Raw genomic sequence first — 21,605 nt, 5'->3', positions numbered from 1 at the left:
TGAGTGCTTCCTATTTTCCATATATTATTTTTATCCTCCCAACGATTTGCAGGATAGGTGCTACCCACGTTCTGCAGAGGAAGTGCGAGCCAGGCAAAGTGACTTGTCAAGCTTCGACCCCTGATACGTGGGGTCCTACTGCCTGACACTCCCTGTAACCAGAGACAGTGCTGTCCCTGGGAGGGTGTGGATGGCATCCAAAGAATGATGGGTACCGTTCTCTTCCAAGCGTCCTTCAAGCCCTGAAGCCCGGGCCAGAAGCACGCTCATTCCTCCTGCCTACCTTCACAGCAGAGCCTCGGTAGAATAGTTGGGGATGAGGAGGGGGCTCAGACTGGGGACCCCTGACGGTCAGCCTGGCCTACATACCACTCCCCCACCCCCTCCCGCACCAGGGGCTGACCTTCCTCCTTCCCATCCAACTGCTCCATGCTCTTGAGTATGTCTCTCCCCCTTCCCCGGAGCACCCCTCCACCAGCTGGTTAAAGGGATTTTGCTCTCACATTCAGAGGAGTTGCACACAGTAAGTCTGGGTGGCCCAGAGCTCACAGTCTCAGGCCCCCTGCAGGCCCCCAGCACCTCAGCATTCTCATCTGTGGTCTGGTGTTCACATTGCAGAGACAATGAGTGGGCTGCTGGGGACAGAAGGGCCTGGGTGTTGGAGAATTTGTGTGCAGCAGGGAAATATATTAGTGATACTACTGTTGGTCTTGCCGGCCCCCATGAGAGTTGTGGTGGGGCTCAAAATGGGTAATGGCTACAGAAAAGCTTTGGGAAGTGTGACATGCCACATAAATGCAGGGCGGGATTTTCATACAAGGCAGAGGAAAGGACCAGGACACAACAGGGAATGCCAACATGGAAGAGCACAGGCTAGCAGGGGAAATACGAAGGACTGCACAAATAGTTAAAATAGAAGACTCAGCACAGGCAAGTACAGCACCATATATCCCCGTGGGGCCAGCTCTTCCCCATGTTGGAATGAGAAATAACATATGCAAATATTACACGTCTAGGTAGCCTCTGACATTCTTATTCACATCTTGTCGTTGTCGTCGTCGTCTTCGTCTTCTTCTTCTTCTTCTTTTTGTAATGTTTATTTACCTTAAGGGAGAGAGAGACAGAGTTCAAACCAGGGGAGGGGCAGAGAGAGGGAGACAGTGGATCTGAAGCAGGCTCCAGGCTCTGAGCTGTCAGCACAGAGCCCAATGTGGGGCTCAAACTCACAAACCGTGAGATCATGACCAGCCAAAGTCAGATGCTTAACCGACTGAGCCACCCAGGTGCCCCCGAGCTCCTTGTCTTCTTAACAGCTCTTGCCTCATTGCCTCCTCTCCCCAGTTCAGCCCCTTCTTCCTATGAATGTGGGTCTACAGCAGGATTTCCTTTGTCCTGGGAGGGCTTGTGCATTAGGTTCCTCTTGCTGCTGTTACCAAATCACAACCATGGTGGCTGAAAATAACACAAACTTCCTATCTTACACTTCTGGAGGTCAGAATTCCAAATGTGACTCCCCAGCCTAGATTCAAGGAATTGGCAGGATTGTGTTCCTTCTGGAAGCTCTAGCAGAGAATCTGTTTCCTTGCCATTTGTTGCCTCTTGGAGGACACTTGCATTCCTCGGTTTCTGGACCCTTCCTCCAGCTTCAAAGCCATCAGTATTCAGCTAAATCTTTCTCACACTGCATCCCTCCAACCTCTGCTTCCACTGACACATCTCTGACTCTGACCCTCCCACTTATTAGACCTTCTTCTGATTACATCAGGCCCAGGTGGATAATCTCCTGAAGATCCTTAACACAATAACATCTGTAACATTTCTCTTGGCATGTAAGGTAACATCCACAGGTTACTTGGAAGGGGCATTTAAAAAAAAATCTAGAGGTTCAATCAAATAAGTTTTTTTTTTTTTTTTTTAAGGAGGAATATGAAATGCCCTTTTCTTCAATTAAGAAGTAACATAGCAGGGCACTTGGGTCGCTCAGTTGGTTGAGCATCTGACTTTTTTCTTTTCTTTACAGAGAAAGAAAGAGAGAGGGAGAAGGAGAGAGAGAGAGAGAGAGAGAGAGAGAGAGAGAGAGAATGAGAGAGAGAGAGAGAGAGAGAGAGAGAGAGAGAATCCCAAGCAGGATCCACACTCAGCACAGAGCCCAGTGCAGGGCTCGATTTCTGGCCATTGAGATTGTGACCTGAGCCAAAATCGAGAGTCAGAGCCTGTTTAAGAGTCTCTTTCTCTCCCTCCCCCACCTCTAAAATAATGAAATAAAGAAAAATAAATGAATAAAAATAAAGAGGGGTGCCTGGGTGGCTCAGCCGGTTAAGCATCTGATTCTCTTTCTTTTTAATTTTTAATGCTTATTTATTTTTGAGAGAGAGACAGACAGAATGCAAGTGGGGGAGGGGCAGAGAGAGAGGGAGACACAGAATCTAAAAGCAGGCTCCAGGCTTCTGAGCTGTCAGCACAGAACCTGACGTGGGGCTCAAACCCACGAACCATGAGATCATGACCTGAGCCAAAGTTGGAAGCCACCGACTGAGCCACCCAGCTGCCTGTGATTCTTGATTTTGTCTCAGGTCATGATCTCATAGTCTGTGAATTTGAGCCACAAGGTGGGCTCTGCGCTGACAGCACAGAGCCTACTTGGGATTCTCTCTCTCCCCCTGTCTCTCTGCCCATTCCCAACTCCCTCTCTCTCAAAATAAATAAATAAGCTTAAAAATAAAAATAAAGGTAAAAAAAAAATGAAGTAGCATAGCAACTTTTGTGTAAATCTAACAAATTCTGAAAAACATACCTGCCAGGCCCTTGCTATATCTATTAAACATCAGAGTTCCTGCTATCAGAAAGAGGAAACAATGGGTAGCAGGGAACAGACTCTGGACAAAAGGAAAGGAAAAGGGCTCAGTAGGTCGGTAAGTTGCCAAGTTGTGATATGTACTTTACTGGGAATGTAGGCTACGGCCCTTTGAAATGATTAGCTGCTAATGACTGTTCACAGCACTTGAACTGCTCTACATCACAATCCTTTGGCACAGTAGACTCAAACTTTCATGAAGCATTAATAGGAACCTTGGCTTTCTTTTTCCCCCACAAGAAAGACCCAAATGAAAATTAAAAAGGTGCTGCTCCGATAGAAGTGGGCACATTGAGCTCCTGGAACACTACTGCCAAACTGCAGGAACATGGTTTGAAACCTCCGTTTGGCGAAGTCATTTCCCTAAGTGGAACATCAAGAATAATAAGCTAGAAATGACCATTTGGAATATGGAGATTGGGAGAACGTCATGTTCCGATGCCATGTTGGGAGTTTTTCTCCTCGCTGCCGACGCAAAGAATGCGATGCTTCTTCCAAGAACTGACTTTCATTTGGACACTTGGTTTCCCCACCTGTGCCCTCTATCACAGGCTCTTCTGTGCCATAAATCTGGTTATTGAAGTTGCAAGAGTGAAAAGGCCAAAGGGCAACTTGGTGAACAAGTTGGAGCCTTAGATGAGCTAGCTCTGCCCCATCCATTCATCACATATTTATGGAGTCCCCATCTTGAGCCCAGGACTGGTTTAGATGCTGGGGACGTAATATGAACGTGGGCTTACCATAGGCCGTTCAGTCTGGGTGGAGCAGGGGACTGCACGGTGAACAAACAGGGCGGTCTGTGTGGGCTACCCCCAGCACGTGCTGTGTAGGGGTTCACGTGAGGAGCACAGGGGAAGCATGGGACGTTTTCCAGGGGAAACGGTGTGTAAGCCAAGGTCTCAGCGTTGAGCAGGAGTCAGCCGGCACAGGCCGGGGCTGCGAAGCCGAATGTGCAGTCTAAGATGGAGTAGAACCAAGCAGAAAGAGGGGAGTAGTGGGGAATAAGCAGGGGTAGATGGTGCTGGAGGGCCTGGAAGCCGTCTTCAGGAGCTCCCACTTTCCCCCAAGAGCTAGAGAAGCTATTACTGGGTCCTACGAAGGGGACAGACAAGGTCTGATTTATTCCTCCCTGGCAAGCTCCCTGACCTTGACTACTTCCCTCATTTCTTCACTGCTGCCTGGCCCATCCTTTAAGCCGTTTCCTGCTCTGGCCTTGCAGGTCTTCCAGCGCGGTCAGGGCGTGCAGCCCGCAGCCCCTTACTGGGGGTGTCTGTTAACTGGACGTCCCCGCTGCCCGGGCCTCCTGGCCAGTGCGACCTCTGGAAATGAGAGATCAAGACGACCTTGGGTCAAAACAGAGCCGGACTGGCAGAGGGTGGGCCGCGGAAGGGGCCCTGGGGTTGGTGGGAGAGCCGGCGGCCTGCCCAGGAGGGGAGGCCGGCGGGCCCCGCGGTCAGCGCGGCCTCCCCCCGCCCCGGGCCACGACCGAAGCTCACTGCTCTTATCGCGTCTCGGGGGTCTCGGAGGAAGGCTGGCCGGCCCCGACGGCGAAATCCGTCTATTGTTCCCTCCCGGTACCCAGAACCGCTGCTCCGGCTGCAGGCCGCAGCGGACCGCTCCGCCCCGGCGGCCGGAAGCGCGGGCCGGGCACTGGGCCACTGGGACCGCGGGTCTGCGCAGGCGCAGGCGAGTCGGCCCGGGAAGGCGGGCGCGGTCGGAGGTTCTGCGGCCCGCGGCTGCCCTCTCGTGGAAGTTGGGCGCCACGGCGTGGCCGGAGCTGGCCCGGAGCGGACCCGCGAACCCAGCTCTGGGCACTCTGCCAGGTGCTGTGTTTTTCCAGGTCCGCGCAAGGGCCAAGGGGAACCCTGCGTGTTTGTTTGATGGGAATGGATTACTGGAAAACTAGACGGAAGGTACCCTGCAAATCAGCATGCACTGTATTGTTTGGGAGTCAACAGCCTGTAAAGTAAATGTCAGGTGATAGCAGTGCTGGGAACCACCGCCCGCTCCCCGACCTTGAGCAAGGCGCAGCTGGCAAACAACTCTGCCGCTCAGGGTAGCGGGAAGGGGTGGCAAGGAGTGGAGACTTAGAAGAAAGAGCTAGCTGGGGCCAGCCCACAAATTCCACTCCTGGACCTTTAAGGGGGTGGGGGGTGGATACCACCCACCGCTCTGCCCACCCCAGAAAGACATAGTCTGTATGGACTAGTCACACTTCCAGGGAGGAGAGCTTTCTGCAAGGTGGGGGTGAGGGTACAGGGGTGGCTAGGGACCCACCCAGTCACAACGACGTCTGAAGGGCGACGCCAACAAGGGAAGATTTAGCTGAGAAGGGTGAAACCCCACGGTGGAATGAGAATTATGTGGCCCAGTCTGTTTAGGGAGCCAGACGGCATACAGTTCCCTTAAAATTCCCCGTCACTAGTCGCGTGTGCTGAGTCCTCCCCTAATTCCTGATTCTGAGTTGTCCTTTATCTCCTTGCGTCCCACCCTGTTCTTGTCTCAGGCAGTTACTTTGGAATGTGTTTCCTCTCGTCAGAGATAGAAAGATTTGTCATGAAAATCGTCACTCCCCTCTGCCTCTGTTCATTTCCACCTGCGTTTCTCGGGCTGTCTGCCAGGGAATAGCTTCTTTAGGGCTTTTCCTCTTTGTGGGCTCTCCCAGCTCTTGGCTCCATCCCCACTGATGGACATGATCCACTGGCCTGGAGTTTTGGTAGGAGGAGAGTAACTTGGGGAATGGAGGTATGAACCCTCAAGGGCTGTGCCACTTTTGGGGAGGTCACGCATTCCAGTAGAGGGTATTTCCTTTCCCCGGCCTCTGAACGTGCATGCTGGCTGCACATACTGGGTTTACTGTGTGAGCTCACCACACCTGCTTCTGCATAGGTTATCAGAGCACTCTGTGATAGAGGGGACTGTAAGCGTTTCCTATGGAGGGAGATGCCAGTGACAGAACATGTGTCTGAAAGGCTCATGGTGTAGACTCGTGGTTGTAGACTCTGGGTGGTGACATTGATGTTCCATGTTCTTCAAGAAATGTCGAGACTGGGTGACCTCTTGGGAGATCTAAGTCCTCACCACACAGAGGGGCAAATTGAGACCCAGAGAGGGGAAGTAACTGTCCCAGATCACCCAGTAGATGCCTCGCTGTGTGTTGGGTGCTATGGGGGACACAGACATATAAGAGGGGGACCTGCCTTCAGAGCTTGTCACTCAACTGGGCAGTAAGACATGCCTTGTGGCATCACCTGTGTATGTACGTCCGTAATTTTTATGCACATTGTCTTCCTCTCCAACCTCCTCCAAAAAAAAGGCTCGTAGAAAACCCTGATTCTGAATTGGTGCAAATCCCTTCTGCAAAAGGCATCTCAAATCCAGTTGCTGCTACTGTCTTATTGATGGACCTCATGCGGTGGCCTTGGGGAGGCAGTGGGCAGCCCAACCAAAGCCCATAATAAGGAAAGAAAAACCCAGCATCCATCCTGCAGTGAATAATAGAACACAAAGCTTCAGGTGCCTGCAGGATCAAAGCACAGAGGCAATAGTATCTCTGGGTTAAACAGCTCAGCGGAGCGGGCTTGGACAGGTGGTGGGTGCCATGGACTTTCCGGAAGGGAAGAGTGGGCTGTGGAGGAGGCTTCAGGTGGAAGGGGGATTTCTGTGCCTTCTAGGACACTCTCCTTTGGCCGTCTTGGGCAGGGGGAGAGGAGTCTTTCCTCCACCCTCCTCCACCACCCTTACCCCCAAAGCCTGAAGAGATGGAGGTGGGGGGGGGGGGCAGGTGAGAAGGAAAGATGCCGTGCAAGAGAGATCTGGTAGGAGACACTGGATCCCTGTGCTGAGGCAACACTGAATTACTTTCCAGGTCTCAGTCTTTTCTTCTATAAAATGAGGAGGTTGATACATGACCTTGAACTTTCTTCCACCTTTCTTAAACTGCTTTTCTTTGAAAAGAGGCAGAGAGAGTCTATGGCTTGGGCTTCCTGTCCACTTACTCCTAGGCCATGCAGAGGGATTGCCGTGATGGTGTCAGGTCCACGTTCAAACTCAGTCAGTGAACCCCCTTTTCTCAGAGGCAGCAGCAGGATGGCAGGTGAGGAGCATAGTGCTTGTCCCCTCACCCCACCTGCTCCCACTTACTGGTAGAGAAGCCAGCCTCAGCCTTACAGGGATATTTTGGGGATGAATTATTATTGGGATCTTTACCTTATTTTTTACCAGATTTTGTGATGATAATGTTCGTGTTTGGGTCTTTAAACCCACATGCCATTCTGGTAGAAGCCTCTGGTACCATGAAGTGCTCTGGGGAGTTTTGCAGGTATTTATCTTGGTCAAGAAGACCCCCGGGGTCCTTAACTCCCTCTGAGAACCACACCCAGACTGCTCCTTGTGAAAGTGTGAGTGAGTGAGTGTGACCACGTGTGCCCTGAGTCGGCTTGAGTCCTCAGCCTTTTGTCTCTTCTCCTGAATAAACCAGTGGAGGCGGTAAGTGTATATAATTCGAGAAAGGAATGTGTCAGTCAGGAAATAACTATTTTATTAGTGAGAAGCTCTTGATGACTGGGGGCCGATGGTCAAGGATGCCCTCTAAGATGTAAATGGGTATGGACTCTGCTCAGTGGTCGCTCAAGGCACAGACGTTTTCTGGGTGGGAAGCTCTAGTCCCTGAACCTCTCAATCTGGGTAACCAATTGTGGCAACAGATTTCTGCTTGAAAGACAACAGCAGTGGTCGGAGAGAGCAGGCAATAAGGATTCTAGTCCTGCCACCTCTCTCTCCCTGCATGGGATCCGTGACTACCCACTTGTACCCCAGAACACAAGGAAGGGCACATACTGTGTGGCCTTCTTTCCCCCACCAACTCCCACCCCAAGCACAAGCGGCAAATAAGATTACAGAAGCCGTGGAAGGCAGCATTTGGAAATGTAAAAGATAAGCGTGCACAGGGTAATTGAATAGTATTCTGCTGAGAAACGAGCTCTCAGAGCTCATAATCAAGCCGATGCTTTACCAGAGGGGCTCTCCCCTGCCTTCCATTGCAAACCCAGCAGGGCTAACCCTTTGGTTTGGTCTTTATTTGAGGACTCACTGGAACAGAGAAGATTGAACTAGCCACCTGCGTGGTAGGTAAAAAGCTCCTTGTCCCCGGCAGTGTCCAAGCAGGGGATGGAGGGGTGGGCTGAAGCTTCGGGTTGTTAAGTGGCTTATCAGCACTGAGATTCTGATTCTCCCATTCTGATTTTTCAGACTCAACCATCTGGTATCTATCCAGAGCATACTATATGGTCAGCAGCAGGCTCAGGTCTATGCTATAAAAATACAAATTAATAGTTTATGCAGCGCTTAGTATGCCCCAAGCATAAAGTGCCTTCCATGTAGGAACTGATCTGATCCTAGTAGCAGCCGTAGGAGGGAAGTGCCAGTGGTGTCTCCATTTTACAGGTGAAAAAACTGAGCCACAAGACTTGAAGTGATTTCCCCAAGTTCACTTAGCTAGGAAGGAGACCCCGGGTTTCAGACTCAGGTGACAGAAGAAAGTATATGATGTACACACTGATAACACCATCCCCACTCACTTGAATTCACCATCTTGTGCGGGGGGAGCAGAGACTCTGAATTTTGGGAGATGGGGGAAGGGAGATGATGGATGAGACCCAGGGTTGAAGGACACCCCAGGCCCTTTTTGTCAATCTCCCCCACCCTGGAGGAGGCCGGGGATGGATATTGTCTCCTGGAACCATCATTCACAGATGTGCTGGCAACCCCCACCCCTCCAAGCCACCTTCCTCTCCCTCTTTTTTCTCTTTCTCTGGTTATCGTAATTATTTGGGAATTTACAGAATAATCCGTCACCAAGTCCTCCAGAACAAATTGAATGTCAGGTTTATAAAACAACCTAATAAAGCAGATGGCATTACCCACTGGTAAATCTCTTCCCCATTTCCTGCCCCACCCCCTACCCACTTCAGTGTCTCGGAAAGCTGACAGATTATCCATTTACAGGCAGATTAATCCTGAACAGTATAAACATGGGGAGAAAATTACACTTTCTTGTCTCCATAATTGATAAGAAGGACTCATTAATCTATAAAGCCCAGAGGAAAGGCCCATCTGTCTGCCCGGGCAGACGTGGGGGTGTCTGGGAAGGAAGGAGTCCCGTCCATCTCTCTTGTCTGTCTGTCTGTCTGTCTGACTTCTTATCAGAAAGCACTTTCCCAGGGGCTGCCTGCCTCTCCCTGGCCTGGACAGCCAGACACCTGCAACCTTAGATTCCTTCCATCCCCGTCCACGAGGCAGGCAGGGTTCAAGGTCCAACAGTTCAGGAATCCAGGCCAGAGAGAGAGGCTCTGCCATCAGCTTTCTTCTTTGCAGAAGCTCCGACAGAGTCTGTTAGCCTCTCTCTGTGGTGATTCCGCAAGTTTGCCGCAGGTGTCCACTCTCTGGCCCTTGAGGGGGTTCCAAGAGGAATTTGTTCAGTCAGATTTTGATTCAATTCCCTCCCTATTCTCTACCATTATTTTAAAACTTTTTGCAAATTTACACACTTCCCTCCCCCGCCATCCTCCTCTTCCGGCACCTTCCCTGGTAGAGGCAGCTGTGAGGCATTAATTGTCTCCTTGAGGCCTGTCAGAGCTGTCAGGAAATGTCACACCGGCCAAATCCTCTCTGCAGAGGGATGCGAGTGGAGAGAGGGTTTCGGAGGAGACTCTGCTCCAGAAACAACCACCCCCCTCCCAGCTCACAGACATACAGTGACACGGCCAGCAAACACCCCCATCCTCACCCCTCCAACCTCACCTGCGGAATTCGGGGCAGGCTGCTCTGCCTCGGTGCCCGTGACGTCTAGAAGTGGAGATGGAAAGAGCATGGCAGGTTGGGTGTACTTATCTAGGGTGGGGGAGAGGGTCCAGGGGAGTTCCTGGCAGATCCCTATTTGGCCAGAACAACAGTGTTGACCAGTGCGACCTTGACTGAGAGGGAGAGAGAGAGAGAGAGAGAAAAGGAGGAGGGGGAAAATGAGATTGGGGAGGGTGATAGGCAGAAGAGGCAGCCGGGAAGCACTGAAGGACCAGGGAGTGGGAAGATGGGGGATGGAATAAAGGAGGAACGGAGAAGTCTATGATAAGAACTAATTCTTGCCTGTAGGATGTATGATCTGGGAATCTTTGTTTCCTTGCCCTTTATTGTGCTGCCTCTCCTAGGGCACGGCAAGGGTGCCGGCCTCCAGACAATAGGGCACATCGTGTGTGCATCCCCCAAACTTTGTGTGGACCCGCACTGGGTACCCAGAGCCCGAATGAGTAGCAGAAATGTCCCATGGGCGTATCGTGCTTCACCAAACACTTCACACCCACCACCAGACTAGCCTTGGCCAGGCGTCTCCTAAGAGGTAGGCTGTGGGAGACAGTGCTGTGGACTGAATTGTCATCACCCAGGGCTGCTTCCCTCTGTTGGCAATCAGAAGTGCTCCAGTCTTTGTCTTTGAACTTCAAGCTCTTTGCACAAATGACACATGCTACTCCTGGCTGGGGTTTCAGGATGGCTATAACCGGAGTTTCCCAAACTGTGTCCCGAGGAGCACTAGTGGGTGCCTGGCTGTTCTTTGAGCTCCATAGTTACATAAATTTGAAGATGCTGGGTCAACAAAGTCAATGTCATTTCCTCTGTTTTACTTTTTTTTTTTTTTGTCCTTCTCTTCTCTACTCTGGCTGATTTTTCTCTGGTTCTTTCTGTTTTTTCTTCTTGCCCTCTATATTATAAAGCCTTAATTGTGGGTTTGACACAAGTCTGGTGAAATTGTAAATACTAACTCATTTTTATTTCATGCTTTCCTTTTTAAAATAAATCATTAGGTTCTACATATATATTTTTTTAAATTGACAATTATAGTCTTAAAGAAGAAAAAAGAAATGGCTATGACCCTAAGATCCTGAAAGCTTAGAGGTAATATTATTCCATTTTCATTTACTAATTTTAGTAAAAATCATTGCAACATGAATTGTAAAGTAATGATATGTAAATTATTTAGAGAAACCAACAAAGCACTTAATTTTAGCCCCTTAAAAGTAGTAATTAATGCTGGATAAACATCTAAGGTTTGGAGGGTTAGTTTTAATTGGTACAAGTTTGGGTGAGAAGATGAAATGTTTTTGCTTCTTCTATTTCTAAGAGTCTCAAACTGCTTAAACCAATTAACTTGTTACTGTCTAAAGACGCAGCTTTTTTAATAGGAAAAACTGAGTTTCTTTGTTCTGCCACCGTATTTTCATAAAGTGACAAACCGGAATTAGTCTCCACATGGTGTCCAAAGTGCAGCAGTGTTTTTATGGTTTTGTTTTTGCTTTTTTCTTGTTTTGTTTGCTGTTTTAATTTGTGAAGCCCCTTGTTAGACCTCCTCAGAAGATACAGGGAAAGGGAGAAGGGGTTTTCTTGCCCTTAAATGATAGGACAGAGTGAGAAAACATGTCCCTTCTGGAGACATGTCATTAAGGATTTCACAAAACAGGGGTACCTGGGTGGCTCAGGTGGTTAAGCCTCTGACCTCAGCTCAGGTCATGATCGCATGATTTGTAGATTCTAGTCCTGTGTCAGACTCAGTGTTGACACGTTGGAGCCTGGAGCCTGCTTCAGATTCTGTGTCTACCCCTGTCTTTGTCCTTCTCCCGCTCATGCTCTGCCTCTCTCTCTCTCTCTCTCAAAAATAAACATTAAAAAAGAAGAATTTCACAAAACAAAGCCAGATGGTTATTTAAAACACACACACACACACACACACACACACACACACACACACACACACTCATTTGAAAAAGGTAATGTGAAGTGAAAGAGCCCTGGAGAATGAAGAGCTGAGATCTGCATGGTCACACTGCATGGTTTTGCTTACACTGCCCCTATGTCTAGACTGCCTCTCCTGCACTCCCTGCTTATAGCCACTCCCAGGCATCTCTTTCCCTTCATCACCTTGGTAGAACTGACTGCTTCCCTTCGGGTCCCTCACTGTATCTGCTTCAGGCTCTTGTTAATATCTTATTAAATTTTTATTGTATTTTGTGTTGGCAGTTTCAAGAGTCAAGAAGTTTAATGAACTCCAAACAGGATAAAATTAAAGAAACCACATATAGACCCATCAGAATCAAACTGGTGAAAATTCAGGTGAAGAAAAACCTTTGAAAGCAGCTAGAGGAAAAACTACACTTTACATATAAAGGAACAAGAGTTCTAATGACAGGAAATTTTTCATTAGAACCCTGAAGGTCCCGAAGACAGTGGAACATCATTTTTAAAGTGCTGAAAGAAAAGCACCATCAACCCAGAATTCTATAGCCAGCAAAAATATCCTCCAGGTATGAAGTCAAAATTAAACTATTTTCACATGAAGGAAAACTAAGAGAATTTGTCACTAGAATACCTGTTTTGTAAGAATTGTTAAAGGGAATTTATCATGTTGAAGGCAAATGATAACAAAAGAAAGATGGGTCTTGAGGAAGGAAGAGAACAGAAAAGAACAGAAACAAATAACTGGGTAAATATAAGAGACCGTTTCCCGCTGCCCCCCCCCCCCCGCTTTTAAGTTTTTAAAACACATGTTATCATCAAAAGTAAAGATTACATGATGATACAATACAAATGACAATAACATAAAGATCAGTTGAGGGGAATAATAAAGGAGTCTATATGATTGCAAAACTTCTACATTTTACTCAAACATGAAAGTATATATATTTGTAATCTCTAGAGCAAAAAGTACAAAATAATACAAAGAGATGTAGCCAAAATGCCAATGACAAATTAAAATAAAATGCTAGAGATGCCTGGGTGGCTCATTTGGTTAAGCATTTTGATTTCGGCTCATGTCATGATCTCACAGTTGTGAGATCAAGCCCCACATCAGGCTCTGCACTGGATGTGGGGCGTCCTTGAGATTCTCTTTCACCCTCTGCCGTTTCCCCTCTCTGACTTGTGCTCTCTCAAGTTCTCTTTCTTTCTCTCTCAGTCTCAAAAAGTAATTCGTAAATAAATATGTAGATAAGTAAATAGATAAATAAAAATAGAATGCTAAAAAGTATCTAAATAGTCCCAACGAAGACTAGAAAAAGAGGATAAAGTTACAAAAATAAAGGAGAAAATAGAAAACAAATGGTAAAATGGTGGAATTAAATCCCCAATATTAATAATTACATTAAATGCTAATGGTTTAAACCCTTCAATTAAAAGGCAGAGAATAGATCAAAAGGCAAGTCTCTATTATACACTGCCTTCAGGTGACATACCGTACATACAAAGATACATGTGGATTTAAAGTAAATAGATACCATGCAAATAATAAGCATAAGAAGGGTAGAATGGCTATGTTAAGATCAGATAGAATAGGCTTCAAGATAAGGAGTATCACTAGAAATAAAGATGGACATTGCATAATGATAAAAAGGACCATTCATTAGGTAGGTATAATACTTATAAACTTATATGAACATAATAACAGAGCCATCTCAATCTTAGGAATAAAAACTATAAACAGGAATGAACTTTGATACACAACATGGATGAATCTCAAATAATTTTTAATGAAAGAATCAAGCAAAAAAACCTCACGTATCATATACTCCTATTTCTATAAAATTCCAGAAAATGTACTCTATTCTATACTGACAGAAAAAAAGATCATTGGTTTCATGCAGATGGAAGTACAGGGAGAGATGGGTGTTGAAGAGCACAAAGAAACTTTTAGGAATGATGGAAATGTTTGTTATCATTTTGGTGGTGATGGTTTTATTTGAATGTACATTTGTCAAAACTGAACAAATTGCTTACTTTAAGTACATGCAGATAGTGTACATTAGTCGTATCTCAGTAAGTTTGAAGAAAAATGAATGCTTAAAAAAATCAGGTATTCACAGCTCTAATTCCAATCTACTACTAGAGGATTCTTCCTCTCCTTTCCCTCTTCCTTATGTGTCTCTCATTCTTGTACAATAATTCTCCCTAACAGGGTTTCAAGCACCTTGGTTCTCAGAAATATCAATATATTTACTCATTTGCTCATTGTCATGATACATACAAAATAGTTTTGGAATGGCAATACCCATACCACCATCAAAACAATACTGTTGGATAAAGTTCAACATTTCTTTGCCATTCTTATTTTTAGAGAATGTCTCACTGAGAATGTACAGTCCAAATATTATGCTCAAAAGTTAATTGGGGGGGCGCCTGGGTGGCTTAGTCGGTTAAGCGTCCGACTTTTGCTTAGGTCATGATCTCGCGGTTCGTGGGTTCGAGCCCCGCGTCGGGCTCTATGCTGACTGCCAGCTCAGAGCCTGGAGCCTGTTTCAGTCTGTGACTCCCTTTCTCTCTGACCCTCCCCTGCTCACGCTGTCTCTCTCTCTCTCCTAGAAATAAATAAACATTAAAAAATTNGTGCTGACTGCCAGCTCAGAGCCTGGAGCCTGTTTCAGTCTGTGACTCCCTTTCTCTCTGACCCTCCCCTGCTCACGCTGTCTCTCTCTCTCTCCTAGAAATAAATAAACATTAAAAAATTTTAAAAAAAAAGTTAATTGGGTTGATTTTTCCCCTTCTGTATAGTTATCTTATCAATTTAATATACAGATAGGTTCATTTGTTTCTGTTTACATTCAACTTCAGGGTCTTCCCCGCCCCCCAGCCCCCCATGTTTGGTGATTTAATTTTATTTTGTGTGTAGTAAAATATTTACTATATTTACTAATATTTATCCAAACCATAAAAACAGTACATTTGAAATAGTTTCTGTCCTTCTTCCTCCTTGTTTTCAATCACTCCCTGCAGGTAACCAATTTCACTGATTTATTCTTCCTACGTTTCTTTTACAAAAATGGGCATGCATTCTTATTACACTTTCCTTCTTACAAAATAGAGCATATTATCCATGCCTTTTACATAAAAATATCCTGGAAATCACTTCACATCAATTTGTAGAGAAAATTTTCAGTTTTACAGCTACGTGTTATGCCAAGGTACAGATATACAATGACATTCTACCTATCTGTTCTGCGTCTGCATATATAGATTGTCTCCAATATTGTTATTATAAACAAAGCTACAATGAAAAACATTGTGCACCTTTTGTTTCCTATTTTTTGGAGATGGAGCTTCAGAGTAAATAAGTGTAAATAGGGTTATTGGGTAAAAAGTTAAATGCATATATAATTGTGTCAGATACTATCAAATCACTTTCGTGAGGTTGCACCATTTTGCATTCCTGCCAGCGTTAACTTCAAGTGTCTCTTTTCCCATATCCTTGTCAACAGAATGTTTTAAGAAGTTTTGAAATCTTGCCTATCTTTGAGCTGTAGAATGGTATCGATGGATTTTTAATTTAAAATTTTCATATTCTAGTGATCTTTTTATATATTTAAGGAGCTCCCCCTCTCACCCCCCCCAACCTCTTCCCCTTTTTTTTTGGTTTAGTCTCTTTGGGCTTTTTCTGCTTGATTTTTATGAGTTGTTTACATAATAAGATATTAGCTCTTTATCTGTGCTATGTGTTGCATATATTTTCCCAGTATATAATGTGTTTTAGACTTTGTTTACGGTGATTTTAGCCATGTAAAAGGTTTCTTTATGTAGTTGAATTATCTTTTATTGATTTTGGATTTTGAGTCCTAGTGAGAAAGCCTTTTCCCAATCCAAAATTATGAGGCAATTCACCTGTATTCATCTAATACATGTGTGGTTTCATTGAGACATCAAATATGTCTGATCCATTTTCAGAGTGTGGGGTATGATTCCAATTTTATCTTTTCCAAATGATTATCCAGTTGTCTCAACATGCTTTATTTAAAATTCCATCTTTTTCTAGTCATTTGAAAATGACTAGATGCCACCTTTATCATAGAATACATTTTCTTGTGCACCTAGGCCTGTTGCTATATTATTTCTGCCATATTATTTCATATTTTCCATTTATTCTATGGTTTTTTTGTTTTAAATTTTTCTTCTGTTATGGTTCCCATTACATAGATACATTTTCTTATACTTATTTAAAAGTTATATCTTCCACTTTTATTATTATGGTGGTTATCTTCAGTTGGAAACCTGCTCTTATGTTTATGTGCTTGCTAATGTCTAAACTCTTAGCTTTGAGGGTTATAAATATGTGTTTTCTTTTCTAATCTTTTGTTGATACTTGCTGTTTTAGAATTTGATCATTCTTCCATCAAATTTCTTTTGCAGTATTTTCCTGGATTTATTTCTTTTTGAGTGCTCTTTCAAGAGAGTTATCAAAATGGGATTTTGTGTGGTAACCCTCATATGCCTGAAAATATCTTGGTGACATTTTTGCATATAAATGATAATGTGGCTATATATAAAATTCTAGGTTCAATGTTCTTTTCTTTTAATACTTTGGAAATATTTCTCTGTGTGTTCCTGTATCCAACATACTGTTAAGAAATCTGATAAAACCTGAGTCTTTAACTTTTTTTTAGATGACTTGCTTTTCTTTCTGGAAACTTAGGCACTTTTTTGTATCTTGGATTTCTTAATTTAACTAAAATATATCTAGATGTGAGTTTTTCTTTTTTATCCTATTTGGGACTCTGTAACTCTTTTCAGTCTGGGGTCTTTCATCTTCTATTCTTATTTCTGCAAATATCTCCTCCCCTCTTTTTTCTCCCACTTTCTTGGAATTCCATTATCTGGGTGTTAGTACTTCTGTGTGCTTACAAACTTGTCTTAGAGTTACTTTAAAATTTTCTATCCTTGTATCTTCTCTGCTGCCTTCCAGGAGAATTCCCCAGTATCATCCAACTTACACATTCTCTCTTGAAATTTATCCATCCAGCTATTTATGTCTTCTGTTTATTTCAATTATTATTTACACACAATCTTTCTATTAGTTTATTTATTTTTTGTTTATTTATTTTTGAGAGAGACAGAGACAGAGTGTGAGAGGGGGAGGGGCAGAGAGAGATTGGGAGACACAGAATCTGAAGCAGACTCCAGTCTCTGAGCTGTCAGCACAGAGCCCGACATGGGGCTTGAACCCAGAAACCGTGAGATCACCACCTGAGCTGAAGTCGGATGCTTAATCAACTGAGTCACCCCGACGCCCCTCTATTAGTTTATTTGTTATGTCTTCTACCTATTTCACCTTTCAATGGTGTCTCTTTTGTTCAGAATATTTATTATGCTCATTTTAAAATCCTGATCTATCTGTCCCAATTATCCTGCTTCATGGGATACGTGATGCTCAGTTTGTTATCTTCTTAAAGTTTTTAAAATTTTATGTATGTATGTATATATGTATTTGAGAGAGAGAGAGAGCGCAAACGGGGGAGGTGCAGAGAGACAGAGGGAGACAGAGGATCTGAAGAGGGCTCTGTGCTGACAGCAGAGAGCTCAATGTGGAGCTTGAATTCATGAACTGTGAGATCATGACTTGAGGTCAAGTGGGAGGCTTAACCAACTGAGCCATCCAGGCACCCCTGTTATCATTTTTAAAAAAGTGTTATTGTTCCCAAGCTTCAAATTATGTTGACCTATAAACTTATGTTCCCTTGGGGATACAGTTATTCTGGTGTAATATGTAGGGGGAGGAGCTGAAATCCTAGTTTATTACCTTCTGGTGAATTTAAAGAGGAGGGAAGGGGTTGAGCTCCAAGGCAGAGAGCCCCTGGATAAGGGAGCACCCAAGGGCAACTGGAAGCACACTACTGGTCCCATTAACTCTTACTCCAGCAGAGTTTTAAGATTTCTCTGATAATTTTGGAATCCCAGAGGTCTGGGCTGTGATGCTGATTGTCCTAAGTAGACAGTGGTCATCTCAACATAGCTCGTGTGTGTGTGTGTGTGTGTGTGTGTGTGTGTGTGTGAGAGAGAGAGAGAGAGATAGGGTGGTGAGACTATGGGTATGGGTATGAGTGGGTGTGGGTGTGAGTGTGGGTGTAGGTGCGGGTCTGAGTGGGTGGGGGAAGGGCATACAGGAGCAAAGCTGGAGAGCCCACCTAATCTCCCACTGGGGCTTCTCACCTCTGTTCCTATTCATCCATCCACCTGTCCCTTTCAGACCCACAACTATTCTCAGTTTTCAGGCACTTTCTGTCTCCCAGGGATTTCTCACAGTTTTATGTTTAGATCCACAGATACATGACTTATTTTCTCTACTCTCATCTCTCCAACACTAATTTTGGGTGAGGAAGCTAGCAGCTTATGCTAGTTTGCCATCTTTTCAGTAACTGGTGACTCATTCTTCCTGGGTAAATGCTCAGTCTTGGAGATGTCTTCTCCTTCTCCCTGGTCCTCTTTATTGTGGGTGATAAGACCTGATGCTGCCATGGGGAGAAGGATGTCCTAGAGTCACACAACATCATTCCCAATTGCCTGCTCTCTCCTGTGGAATGGCTGGTCTAGGCTGGTGCCTGGCCTGATGACCCCTGAGACCCCAACTAGTTGTTTGGGGCCTCATGATGGAATTCACCATTAACATCTCTGGTCCAGTTTTGTGACTCTGTGTGGGAAGCATCAGACCTCAATGTTCTGCTGGCTCATTGGCCCACCAGGCAGCTCTGAGTTTGTTCAACAGGGCACAGGGAGGTCCTATGTCATCCTTGCAGGCCAAGAGCAGACCTAGCAGGGACCTAAAGGTGGCCTCAGGCTCATTGATGTAGCAAGTACCCTTGACAATGACTGCTTCTCTGCTCTCTGCCAGTTGACTGCCTAGCTGCTGGGCTTCTCTTAGATTGAGGTTTCCAGTCTCCCTGAACCTATTCCCTGAAGAGGGTCCTGCTGTCTTTCTATTATTCTTGGTCTCCCCACATCTATCTAGATGTTTCCATAGTGTTTCCTCTAACCATAGCCTACAGAATTTTTATAAACTTCTTTTATGACCTCTTTCCCTCTGTATCATAAGTATTTATGTTTCTGTCTCCACAGCAAGAACACAAGCTCCCGTAAGGCAGGTAGTGTTTAATGGTTTTCCGTGCATTGCTTAGTGTCTGGCTTAGGGCTTGGCATAAAATAAGCATTGGATAAATGTGCATTGAGTCAAACTGAATAACACAAGTTAAAAAGAGACAAGTGCTTTAAAAGAGGTGTTTGGGGGAGAAAGACATTATTTATGTTTGGGGAATATGAAAAGTTCTCTTAAGAAGGTAAAATCTGAGGATTTTCACTGATGGAAGGAAAACACTCAAGGTACACAGAACATCAGGAGCAAAGGCATAGAGACGGAAAAGCGCAGCTTGGTTTTTTTCTTGAGTTTCTTTGCAAACCCCTTATGCAGCGCCGTGGACATAAGTGGCAGGAAGAATAATCTACACTGAGTGAGACAAAATTCCTGTCTCCTCTTTCCTTCCTAGGAAGGTGAACCAGGAGCTGGGGGTGCCCAATGGTCATAGAAGATGAGATCAGAAAGAAAAAATGGGATACCTGGATGGCTCAGTCGGTTAACCATCATCTTTGGCTCACGTCATGATCTTGTGGTTCGTGGGTTCATGCCCTGCATTGTGCTCTGTGCTGACAGCTCAGAGCCTAGAGCCTGGAGCCTGCTTTGCATTCTGTGTCTCCCTCTCTCTCTGCCCTTCCCCTGTTCATGCTCTGTCTTTCTCTCTCTCTCTCTCAAAAATAAACATTAAAAATTTTTTTAAATAAAAATTTAAAGAAAGAAAGGAAAGGACATTTCTTTGGTATGGAAATGTCCACAGTTACCATGTTTCACATCTGGGTCTTTCAGTCAAAGTCCCCGCAGGAGCTGAATGGCACACCCAGACAATGTGATCGTGGAGAATTTCAGGAAGGAGCTTTTCACAAAGGTGTGAGCTGTTGATGGAAATCAGCATGGAGTGATCAGGCACCTCAGGACCAAAGATGGCTCATCCCAGGACCTGAAGGACAATGGGAGAGAGAGACATCCCAGGTGAGGGGCTGTCCAACAGGAGCTCTGCCTCTTCTACAGACACTGCCTGACTGTGGGTGTGCACACATAGATGGACGAGCACACGCATGTGCATACCTGTGTGTGCACCTGTAGGAGGGAGACAAGCCCTCCAGCCTCCTTCTCCTGCTGCCCTATGGCACCCCCTCCCCACACGCACACCAGTGCCTGCCATTGGCCAAACCCAACTGAAAGCCTCCAGGGTTTCAGAGCAGGTCATGGAAAGGTGGAGAGTGGGCTGCAGATGGAGAGGATCTGGTATACACCGTCTCACTTAATTTGCACAATGATCTGAGAAGGATGGCTGTAACTATTAACATCTGGGGATTATAGACAAAATAAAGCCTGAGAAGTTGACTCTTCCAGGATCAACGGCTATGCCAAGGAATAATTGGATCTTTATTGTCTATAGGAGCAAGTATTGTTGTTGTTGTTGTTGTTGTTGTTGTGTGTGTGTGTGTGTGTGTGAGCAGGGGTAGATGGTGAGGACGAGGGACACACAGCAGGCTGGAGCCCTCATTGGCCGCCTTGAAAGGGAACCCCTGGGAAAGCCAGGGGGCGCATTATGGATCTAGGGTGGACATTGTGTATTAGGATCTAGACACTGGGACTTGGAAGCATGGAGAACACTAGGGCCCCAGGCCCAAGCAGAGGCGATAGTGGTGTCAGGAGGAATAGTGAGGTAGAGTGGGACTCTCAAACTTTCTGGTATGAGGAGTCCTTCACACTCTTAAAAAGCATCAAAAGCAGCATTTCTTTATGTGGGTTGTATTTCTTAACGCAATCTTTCCTGTATTAGAAATCAAAAAAGACATTTATTTTAAAGCACTTGTTGTCAGTGTATTAAAAATTAACAGTAATAGAGTGGTTGCATGTTAATATAAATCACACTGTCTTACGAAAAACATTTTCCGAAATAAAAGGAATTTGTCTGTAGAGTGGCATTGTTCTACATTTTTGCAAATCTCTTTAGTGTCTAAATGGATCCCATCTCCTGTTGCAATCAATCTGTTGGGATATGTTGTTTTGGTTGAAATACGTGAAGGAAGCCCAACTTCACCCAAATGTGCAGGTAGGAGTTTTTAATAGTTTTTTTTTTTTTTTCAGAATTGTGGCTATTCATTTCTGATCCTATACTAAAACTCAAAAAAGGACAGTTTCTTTTACATTTTATTTATTTATTTTGAGAGGGGGGACAGGGGAGAAACAGAGAGCGAGAGCGAGGGAGAGAGAGAGAGAGAGAGAGAGAGAGAGAGAGAATCCAAGCAGGCTCCCCGCTGTCAGCACAGAGCCCGATGTGGGGCTCGATTTCATGAACCTTGAGATTATGACCTGATCAGAGATCAAGAGTCAGACGCTTAACCAACCGAGCCACCCAGGTGTCCCAATAAAGGACAGTTTCTTAGAGGTTATTTGCGATGCAGAATTTTAAACCATATCAATGAACCTTTCATACTCAATTGTATGCATTGTATGAAAATGCATTGGTGATTCTTCTACTCCCAATGGCCCTTTTATCCATATACCATCTTGTAGAATCATGCACTGGACATTTGGAAAATATTATTTCATTGAGTTATGTGGATCTTCCAACTGTTGACACATTTCATTATACAAGACTTAAAAAACCCCATCAGACTTGTTGTTATCACCACTGACCTCATCAGGAAGGATTTTAAATTTTGGGAAGCTGTCCAGTTCATGGTGACAAGGACACATTTTCCAAAATTCTAATTTTCACATGAAAGCCAAATTTTATCCTTGCACACAAATTTGTCAATTGGTTTAAGTGACAGGCTCATTTTGTTCACTTTTTTTGTTCGTTTAATGAAA

The 21,605-nt window shown here is 45.0% G+C and overlaps 1 long non-coding RNA gene across 2 annotated transcripts in view; it reads left to right on the top strand.

Annotated features, from left to right (window-relative positions):
• The first annotated feature begins 5,492 nt into the window (after nt 1–5,492).
• The window catches only part of LOC120230517, a 36,875-nt gene continuing 20,762 nt past the window's right edge, over nt 5,493–21,605 (top strand). Inside the window, exons 1-3 of one of the 2 annotated variants that reach the window (XR_005528047.1) lie at nt 5,493–5,599; nt 11,921–12,204; nt 19,572–20,614. This is a non-coding gene — a long non-coding RNA (uncharacterized LOC120230517). Of the gene's footprint in view, nt 5,600–11,920; nt 12,205–19,571; nt 20,615–21,605 lie in introns of those variants that run through there. The other variant, XR_005528048.1, reaches the window with a different exon arrangement.

The sequence above is a fragment of the Hyaena hyaena genome, unplaced genomic scaffold, assembly GCF_003009895.1.
Source record: "Hyaena hyaena isolate Hyena2069 unplaced genomic scaffold, ASM300989v1 scaffold_43, whole genome shotgun sequence".
NCBI classification, from domain to species: Eukaryota; Metazoa; Chordata; class Mammalia; order Carnivora; family Hyaenidae; genus Hyaena; species Hyaena hyaena.
This window is presented reverse-complemented; position numbering and strand designations above follow the sequence as displayed.